General features: G+C 41.9%; 1 protein-coding gene across 3 annotated transcripts in view; it reads left to right on the top strand.

Annotated features, from left to right (window-relative positions):
• Positions 1 to 10070, top strand: part of LOC107391157 (nuclear receptor coactivator 3) — an 83058-nt gene that overhangs the window by 40398 nt on the left and 32590 nt on the right. Inside the window, exon 1 of one of the 3 annotated variants that reach the window (XM_070545034.1) lies at positions 5272 to 7623. The exons of the other annotated variants lie outside the window; for them this stretch is intronic. The gene's annotated coding sequence lies outside the window, so the exon portion shown is untranslated. Of the gene's footprint in view, positions 1 to 5271; positions 7624 to 10070 lie in introns of those variants that run through there. 3 annotated transcript variants of the gene reach the window in all.

Here is a 10070-nt window from a genome sequence, read left to right as displayed (position 1 = left end):
AAGGAACCATTAATAATTTACCTACAGGACACCTCTAGTTCAACCTTTAGTTCTGGTCATTGGTGCTCAGCAGAGAGCAAAGTGTTGCTGAATGTCACGAGATGTCAGCAAAACTTCGTGTGTATTTCTATTTTAAACAGATTAAAAAGTCATTTTTTTAAAAACGGCGTTCTGTGAGATAATAAATACGATCGTGGAAGACCAGTAAGCAGTCTACTATGATTTTATATCACTTGGAAGTTATTATGATAAAAAATGATTGTAGACACGAGAGAGGTCACTTATTACAACCTGAGTTGTCAGTGTTTTATCACAACCTTTCATTTTTAATCACTTTTTGATCTGTGTCGCAAGTTACTGAGCCATGTAATCACACTACTTTACCGAGTAATTAATGAAAAAATAGTAATAATAAGTAAAGACCAAGTCTCATTGCTGAGCAGTTTGTTTCCATTTGTGTCATTTTCCAATCCAATCCAATTTTATTTATATAGCGCATTTAAAAACAGCCTGTCAGCTGACCAAAGCACTGCACAGAGTTAAACCTAAAAAGCCATTCAAATTCACATCAAAGGCAGCAGAAGTGTGCAGATTATGTTTTGGTTTGAAAAGAATGGCCTCGGTCTTATTGTCATGGAACTTCAGGAAATTGTAAGCTAGCCAGGTTTTAATTTCTGAGAGACAGTCTGAGAGCTGAGTAATGGAACTTGACTGATTTAAAGCCATATAAATTTGACAGTCATCGGCGTAAATGTGATAATGTAAGCCCCGTTTAGCAATGATGATTCCCAGTGGAAGAATATATAACGAAAAGAGGAGTGGACCTAAAATAGAGCCCTGGGGAACTCCCCAGGGGAGCGGGACAAAAGGAGAAGAGCAATGATTTTGAGGTGGAGTTGAGTGATTGTGTAGCTTATTCTTGTCTAACTTAAAAAACGTGATCTACATTTAAGAAGGCGTGTCTCAAAAGCTTTGATTGCTTTTTATTTCCACCAAATTGATTGTTTTGTTTTTTTTTGGCTGATAGTAATATAACCCACCACAACTTTTCCATTTTTGTCAGGGCATGGGGGCGGCAGCCTAAGCAGACGTATGACTAGATTGATTAGCTAACTGCTAGTCTGAGCCCAACCAAGACAAACCTGTGTTGCTGTTGTTATAAGATGTATCCAATCTGGTCAGTTTTACAGCAGTTCATGCAAATGTTATTTTATAAACTTTTACAAACATCATATGGTTATTTAAGTGGAATTCTATAGTTATTTTACTTCTATAAATTTCACAAGTAGCAGTAATATGTTTGTGCCACATGTTCAAAATAAACAAATCATCATCGTCATCATCAAAAATGTTGCACTTCAGGGTTATCCAGAATGTCTTTGTATTTCCACAAAAATCACTATGATGTAAAAAAAAAACAGTAGAAGTTATTTCAACAATTAGGGATGCACCGATACCGATACTGGTATCGGTATCTGTGCCAATACCAATACCAGTATCGGTAAAAGTTAACCGATACCAGGAACCAATACCAATGCAGTTGCTTGAAAATGGCTTCACTGTAACTTGTCATTTCTGTTCACCTAATATTTTAGTTTTGTGATGATTTCCATTCATATATTTTACTTTTTATCTACCTCACAGTGTTTTCCTGTTGAAAGCAGAGAAGAAAATAAAATCTGTATTCCAAATCATTGCATTTTTTGTGTGTGGTGGAAGTATCGTTATCGGTAATCGGCATCGACGAGTACTCAGATCCAAGTATCGGTATCATATTGGTTTGGGGAAAAAAGGTATCGGTGCATCCCTATCAACAATGCTGCATCACATTTTTATGGTTATAAACGTAGATATAATAAAATATGCAGGTTTAAACAATGTTTCAGTTTTTCATGAAATACCTGGATTAAATCTACAAAAACAGAATGACACTAAACGTTTTTAGACTTTTTTCTTATGACATCACAACACCAGACTTTTAACGAATGTGTAAAAAAAATACGTATTATTTTTAAGCAGAAGTTTTATTTTGCTTCTTGATTTTAAAACCTAATATTAGAAACAAAGTGGTACTTTTACAAAAATGACAGCCAATCTCGTACAGTAGATATTTACAGATAAGGAAGTTCGGAGTTCTAACTTTATTCTCTGAATTCCCTCATTATCTCAGAAATCCTAATCAGAGAATAAAAGAAAACCTTTTTAGTGTCTCTAATTCTCTCCACTAGATATTTTTTTTTAAATGCCTTTTTTCATTAGGTCCTGTAAGAGTTGTGGCTTTAAACAAGTTTTATGTAGTTGGACGCAGGAGACCTGATATAGTCAAAGCTGTGTGGACGTTTATAACCATCGTGTCCTATATCTCTAATCCTTGGCGCTGACCTTCCTCCTCCTTCATCTTAACACTTTGACTAGATGACAGTTTCTGCAAAAATAGTTCGGTGATGAACAACAAAATGGCTAAACAAGCCAATGAGTCATCATGACTGATTTTATTTTTTATTCCCTGCTGATATTCAGCCTCAGACATTTCGACAGCCCGTTACTTAGAGACACACACGTATATTCAGCTCCGACATGTCAGGACTAATTTGTGACAGTTCTGCATTTAACCTTTGTCCCGACACACTTCAGCTGCACAAAAGAGCAGAAATATAGCCAGAGGGGTTAAAGGAGGGAGGGGGTAACTTGTTGCTGTGTAATTATTACGGGACGACGAACGTTGTGTCGTGAGGATTTGTGACTCTGAGTATAGCCAGAGTTTGAATTCGCGAAGCAAAGTGAGTAGTCGGGCTAGGGGGGTGGACGTCAGAGGACGGGACAGGTTTTAGGATGTTAGCGCCTCACCGGGGGGTTGAAACAGCAGAAGAAGGAGCTATGAAGTTGACATGAAGTGTTTTTCGAATGGCCCATTTACTGTGTAACCCAAAACCTCGGAGTAACACTGAGACGCTTTGGCCCGGAGTGAGGTGACAGCCTATCACACAACACATGGCTCAGTCAGGCTGCTGAAGGATTGTTTCACTACAAAACTCATCTGTTTGTCTGTTTTTGGGGAGTTTAGGAGCTCTAGTGTGTGCGCCCGTCATGGGGAGGGTGATCTGTACGTCGCACACAAACACCACACTGTACAGCAATGGCGGACATCCAGCACAATGACGGGTTTTGTCCAGAATTTCCTACAAAAAAGTTCTCTGTAGTTTTCATCTTCTCTCTGCTTCCTACCCATGTCTTTCAGTAAGTCTGTACATACTTATAGTATTTAATAATATGTTTAATCTTTGTTTTATCTAAAATAATTCAGATTTTGTGTGAAAGTTTGTTTTTCTTACAAAAGGAACATTCTAACCTCCCATATGAAACACTGATGTGAGGTACTTTTGTTGTTTTTTACTAAAACATTCATACTTTTTATTTACACCACACTAAAGCTTCAGATGTTCTGCTAGTATTCTTTGTAGTAATCTTAGTAGATTTTGGAATAAACAGACGTGTTTGTACATCTGACAAGTACTTTGAAATGAAGCCAAAAAGTTCAACTCCAAAAAACGTTTTTATTTATTTACCTTTTTGGCTTTTAAAGGATGAATATTACATCTTTTTCCTCTGGTAAAAAAAACTTGTTTTTTTTCTTCTTTAATTTACAAAAGAGGCTAAATGATGAACGCTGATAGAAAAATGTCATTGTGAGGGTTCATTTGTGCTGCAGGTCATTCTGAATGTGTCAGAGTTTAGTATCGTCGCTCTCAGCGTTTAATCCAGCTGTTGAAGCGAGGATGCTTTTTCTTTTCTGGGTGGAGAGCAGGATGGACACGCATCGCCTGAGAGGAACGAACCAGCCACAGGTGGCTGCAGCTCCATGTATATCTCATCTCGTCTCGCAGTCCATCTCCATTTCATCTGCACACATCTTTAAAATTCACAGCCTGCTGCTCTCCTGAGGATTGTGTGTGTGTGTGTGTGTGCGTGCATGCGTGTGTGTGTGGGCACGCACAATTCACCCAGCCAGGTGGATGGAGGCTGTTGTGCTGTTGATGTGTGTAGAACAGAGCAACAGGGAGCTTCTTCAGTAGCCGTAGCTGCTAATTAATCACAGATATAGATGAGGTGGGGGAGTGTAATCACACACACACACACACACACACACACACACACACACACACACACACGCACACACACACACACACACATCAGACACTTTCTTCCTCATCTCCTTAGTGGCTTGCAGCCATTCTACGTGCTGTTGCCTGTCAGACCCACTCTCTATTTGCAGAGCTCCCCTCCCCTCTCTGATGCTATGATCTAACTGCAGACCCCCCTCATTCCTCCTTCATTTACACACACTCTTTCCAAGAGCAGAGGCATGCACACACATTTGCAGCACTGTGGCAACATGTGGGGTGTGTCGCGGCTGCAGTTATATGCATGTTGTTGTGAACAGAGCTCAGCACGGACTCTTGCCTCAGCCTTTGTGATGGAACGTGCTCAACCTTGCTGCTGATCCTGTGCTTTATTTTTCTGTCGCACACTCAGTCGAGGGGGACATCTGTTTTGGAAAACGGGAAAATAAAATCCGTAAAATCCTAGAAAACAAGCACACCCTGCCTCTCTAGCCCTGTTCTGTCACTAACGGTTTCACTCTGAGGGAACAAGGGCCAGGAGATAAACGCGGGAGGTTGAAGACAAAAGGAACATAAATAAGACAATCGTGGAGTGATAAAAATTTTAGCGAGTTGGTGGAAGAGTTTCGGATCTTTCCAGTCACATTCTCTGGGTCAAAGTTCCCCTGCAGCCAGAAACGCGTTCTGATTGGCTGCGGAAAGGTGAAATTAAAACCACAGTAAACTTTTGACCTCGCAGGAACTGTGGAGAGGAACGCCCATCGCTGTATCCAGAGCGAGCATTTCCCCTCCTCCTTGTTCTTCTCCACACTGCTGTTCTCCTCCACCTCGCTCCTTCTACCCTGCACTCCCCCTTTACTCCTCCCTCCAGTTCCTTGTCATTTGCTGTTTTATTGTTTTGCTTCCCTTTAGTGTAAATAATTTCTCCTTTTTATTCACCACTACTCTTTTTTTTTCCATTTCCAAGTCTTTTCCACTGTCTGTCCTTCCCCCTGATGAATTTGTGCCTTGCTGCATATAGCCTGATGAGAGGGAGGGAGGCACAGAGGAGGAAAGCGCAGGGGGGAAGGGTATAGAAGGGGGAGGAGACTGCTAGGGAAGGGGGTGGGGGTGGGAAGAGGAGAGGTACAGCAGCAGCAGAAGACATGGTGAGAGAAAGAGGGCAAGAGAGAGAGATGGGCGGGAGGAATGCAGGTTTGTTGTGCACAAACGGTGCTCTGTAGGAGAAGAAAATCCAAAGAGGAGAGGAGTGAATGTATAAATAGACATGTAACTGTGGCTCTGACTCAGATCTGCTGAGCAGCGGGGCGGGGAGAGCCCATTTTTACTGCTAATGGTTTCTCTCATTACACATCAAACGGCTGGAAGGGTGTGTGTGTGTGTGTGTGTGTGTGTGTGTGTGCAGCTGATTTTAAATTATTTCCACAAGCCCACTAAAAGAGCAGTCCAGTCGCTGCTCTGATGCCTCGTGCGCGCACATAGACACAAAAGCATTCAGTCTGCGTTTGCTCGGTGCAGCAAATTACCGTCTAATTGTTGCTGCTGTGTGCATGGAGAGTGTTTAGTGAGGACAGGCGAGGGCTGTGATCGGTGAGCTGACACGTAGCCAGCACCTTTACATTTGGAACAGCACGGTTTCACCCACTTCAGTTTAGAGGCTGCAACTGCGTGGAGAAAATGCTGCAGGCAGGTCGGCTCTTTTGTTTTGTCGCTGGGGTTGAAAAAAGGAAGGGCAAACTAAGAGGAGGAAGTTATTGAGTTAACCAGACAAAGCCAGAGCGAGGCAGTGAGAGCAGTAAAGGCAGAGAGACTGACTCGATAGATGAGTGTATGAGCGCTGTGCTGCCTGCCCCTGCTGCACAGTGCATAGGCACCATATGGTCCTGTAATATATGGACGACAAGTTGGTCCTGCATCCCTAAATCATCTCTGTCCTCACCACCCCCTCTTACATTACAGCCCGCTCTCTGATGCCTTACCAGGTAATTACTTCACCCAAGAGACAGCCCATTAGATCACACACACGCACGCACACACACACACACGCACGCATGCACACACAAAACAAGCGTGCATCACAAACCAACACAAAGTTTGATGTCATCGTTCTTAAAGGGAGAAAAAAAGAGATTGTTATGGATGAGCAAAATAAAATTCTCAGGATTTTGCTCTGCTGATTTACTCCTTCTACCTGATTTTAACGATTTAAAGCAGCCAGTGTGTGTTTTCCCCTACTCATTTTGTTGACTTCCACTGATATCAGTAGAATTTGTGTGTGTGTGCATGCGTGCGTGCGTGTGTGTGTGTGTATGCATGTTGCCATGCAGTTTCCCCGCCTCTCCTGCATGTGCTTTTGTCTGTGGGAGTGATGGATGGCAGGCAGGCGGCTAATGTGATTTAGATGCTTACATTGTGTGTGTGTGTGTTTGTCTTTATATGCTTAAGTGGACAAATTTTAACTTTTAACCTGTAGTTTGTGGATATTTCCGCATTGTGGGGACATTTGGCTGGTCCACACAAGGACAAAATACCCTTAGATATGGTTTAGAGGGATGGTGTGAATTAAGTGAAGGAGTTGAAGTGTCTCGGGGTCTTGTTCACGAGTGAGGGGAAAGCTGGAGCGCAAGATCGATAGGCGGACTGGTGCTGCATCTGCAGTGATCCGGGTGTTCTACCGGTCTGTCGTGGTGAAGAGAGAGTTTTGCCAGAAGGTGAAGCTCTCGATTTACTGGCCGATCTACGTTCCTACCCTCTCCTATGGTCATGAGCTTTGGGTAGTGACTGAAAGAACCAGATCGCAGGCACTGAAATGAGTTTCCTCCGCAGGGTGGCTGTGCTCTCCCTTAGAGATAGGGTGCAAAGCTCTGTGATCCGGGAGGGGCTTAGAGTTGACTCGCTGCATTTCCACGTTGAGAGGATCCAGTTGAGGTGGCTCGGTCATCTGGTTAGGATGCTTCCTGGACGCCCCCCTGGGGATGTTTTCCAGGCATGTCCAACTGGTAGGAGGTCTAAGGAAGACCCAGGACACGCTGGAGGAACTATGTCTCTTGCCTGGCCAGGGAACGCCTTGGGCTTTCCCTGGAAGAACTGGCCCAACTGGCTAGGGAGAAGGAAGTCTGGGCCTCTTAGGCTGTTGCCCTCGCGACCTGACTCTGGATAAGCAGATGGATGGATGGATGGTTGTTTGTTTGTTTGTTTGTTAAAGTTAGGGTTAATAAAAGAACAGCATTGGTTATGGTTAGGGGGTTAGGCATAGTGGAGTCCCAAAAAAGAATGGAAGTCAATGGAGGATCCACACAAGGGTATAGAGACAAGTGTGTGTTGCTAGATCTGTGTGATTGTGTACCTTTCTTCCCTGTCCTTCTTCCCCCTCCTCAGTCATTTTTTTCCTTATGCCTTGCAGTTTTTGGACTCTGAGCAAATAAATAGCAGGAGGAGGATGTTTATGTGGTAGATGTGCTTCTTCACTGTCAGCACAGAAAAGAGGAGCATGAAGAGTGAGGTGAGAAGGAAGGCAAAGGTGGATGAGGAGAGGGTGTTCTCTCAGTAAGACCTGACTGATGAGTTACTGTGAGCCCCTCATGGTCTTTATTTATCCTCTGCCCTTTTTTTTGTTTGACTGGGCATAGCTTGACATTAGTCTGCATGTAGTTATTTTGCTTCTGAGAAAAATGTGTGAAGTTACTGTTTTATTACAACTAATTTTAGTTTCATTTCAAATCTGCCATCTTTCTTTGAATGACCTTCAGTCTCACAGCTTAAGCCAGACTTCTGGCTAAACCACTTCTCAAATTTTTAATGCCAGGCCTCTCAAATTAGAAACTTTCTAGCACTCTCCAATCTCCACACAACTGTACCTAAAAGGGTGACTAGTTATTAATTAACTTAAAAACATCCAATATTCATTTTTTGTGTCATTAACAATAAATAATTTAGCCTGCAGTTGGCTCCTTTGGATTGCGTTGGCCTGTTTCAACCTCTCAGCATGACTCCCACTTGGCTCGCCTCACCTCTACTCTACATGGTTTGGGTGGTTTTCTGTTTATCGGAGAAACAGCTCTCGTGGTTAGGCGGGGGGGGGGGGGGGGGGCAACCCCAGAGATCGAAATGTAGTGCCAAACTGTGGAGGACATGATTGTGATGCCAACCTTTCTCCATAGTCGGTGTCTTTTTTCAGACACCGAAGAGAAGAGACCCACAAAAAGCTGCGAGCAGTGAAGTAAAAATCTCTGGAACAACTTGTCATCACCAATGGTCTCTGACGTTGCGTCTTCAGCACGCTTGGAGGTGGCAACCTGGTACTCAATGCTAATGGAAACACCTTGGGACTGGGTTGAACCAGGTTGAGCACCCTTTCTGTGCGACACACACACACACACACACACACACACACACACACACACACACACACACACACACACACACACACACACACACACACACACACACACACAACAGATGAACTAGTTGTAGAACATTCGAAGTTAAAATCATGAGAGGGTGCCAGAGGGTGTGTGTCAGCCGATGGTCCCTCAAGGAAGTACCACAGCTCAGCAAATGGTGACAAGTTATGAATGGATATCCAGGATATCATTAAGATCCATGCCGTGGTTTGTGAGATATTCTACTTATAATGGAACAAAAGTACACACAGACTTTTGCTTTTTGGTTGCAGTTAAAAATAAAACCCTCTAAGTTTCTTTTTAGAACCAACAATAACGTTAAATCTGTCCACAAAACCCAATATTATCACCGTATTAATGGCAGTAATGAGTCTGTGCCTTGTAAAAAGAGCTGCAATAACATCCATTCTCTGCAAAAGAACAAAAGCAACTGCAGGTTTTTGGCAGTATTATTGAGTGCCTTTATTACTGAGGCTCAAATCACTTAATCACAGGATTAGTGGCTTAGTGTTGTATTGTTCACTAACTCTGTTCTATAAAGTTATTTCTTTTCTTCTTGTAACCAAGTCTTCTCTTAAAAACTTGAATGGTTCACTAATAACAGAGGGCTTCATGGTGCCAATGTGTCTTTAATTTCTTTCAATTTTTATATTATTATTATTTAATTTAATTTATTTATTTATTTGTAGAATCAATCCAAACAAGAAAGGCACAAACTGTTAATACTATAGTGGAACTCCAATATTCGGCCTAAACTAATACATTAATAGACTTGCAGCATCGATGATGTAATTACCTCCCCTGTAATGCATAGACTGTTGCTATGACAGCAGATTAATGATCAGGGGTGTAGTTAATATTAGGAATTGTGCCATTGATTAAACTGTTCCACTAATTAGAGATGTGTATTGGTGAAATTTTGGCGATACGATGCTTATGACGATACAGTAGAGACAACGATATATCACGATATATTGCGATACATTCAGTCAGACGTCATTAGTGATTTTCTTTTAGGCTGAATTTATTGTAGGAAAATTCAATACAGTCCAAACTGATACTTAACATGTCTAACATGAGGTATCTAGGAAAATTCAATACAGTCCAAACTGATACTTAACATGTCTAACATGAGGTATCTGAACCATAATAGAGGGATTTACATTTCAGCTGTGGAAACAAAACCCACTGCACCCTGGTGACAGCTAGCGGTCAGCATTTGAATTGCACCCAAAGAAAACAAAATACACAAATGTTTGCCGGTAAATTCTTCCCAAAATTATATACACAGCTTTTTATCGATATATCGCAGGAAAAAAAATTACGATATATTGCCATATCGATATTTTTTGATACATAGATTTATAATATCACTATAATATTGCTGGAAAAGTATCACAATATTTTGCCATAATCAATATTTTCTTACATCTCTACCGCTAATTAGAATAAACCGTTGTTGCCACATTGCTGAAAGATTCCTTGATGCTGTTTTACACAACTGTTCTCCTTTGATTGTAGCAGACGTTGACAAATGAAGACATGT

Source organism: Nothobranchius furzeri, chromosome 15 (genome assembly GCF_043380555.1).
Source record: "Nothobranchius furzeri strain GRZ-AD chromosome 15, NfurGRZ-RIMD1, whole genome shotgun sequence".
NCBI lineage: Eukaryota > Metazoa > Chordata > Actinopteri > Cyprinodontiformes > Nothobranchiidae > Nothobranchius > Nothobranchius furzeri.
The sequence above is the reverse complement of the archived record's forward strand: the minus strand, read 5'-3'. Positions and strand labels throughout refer to the sequence as shown.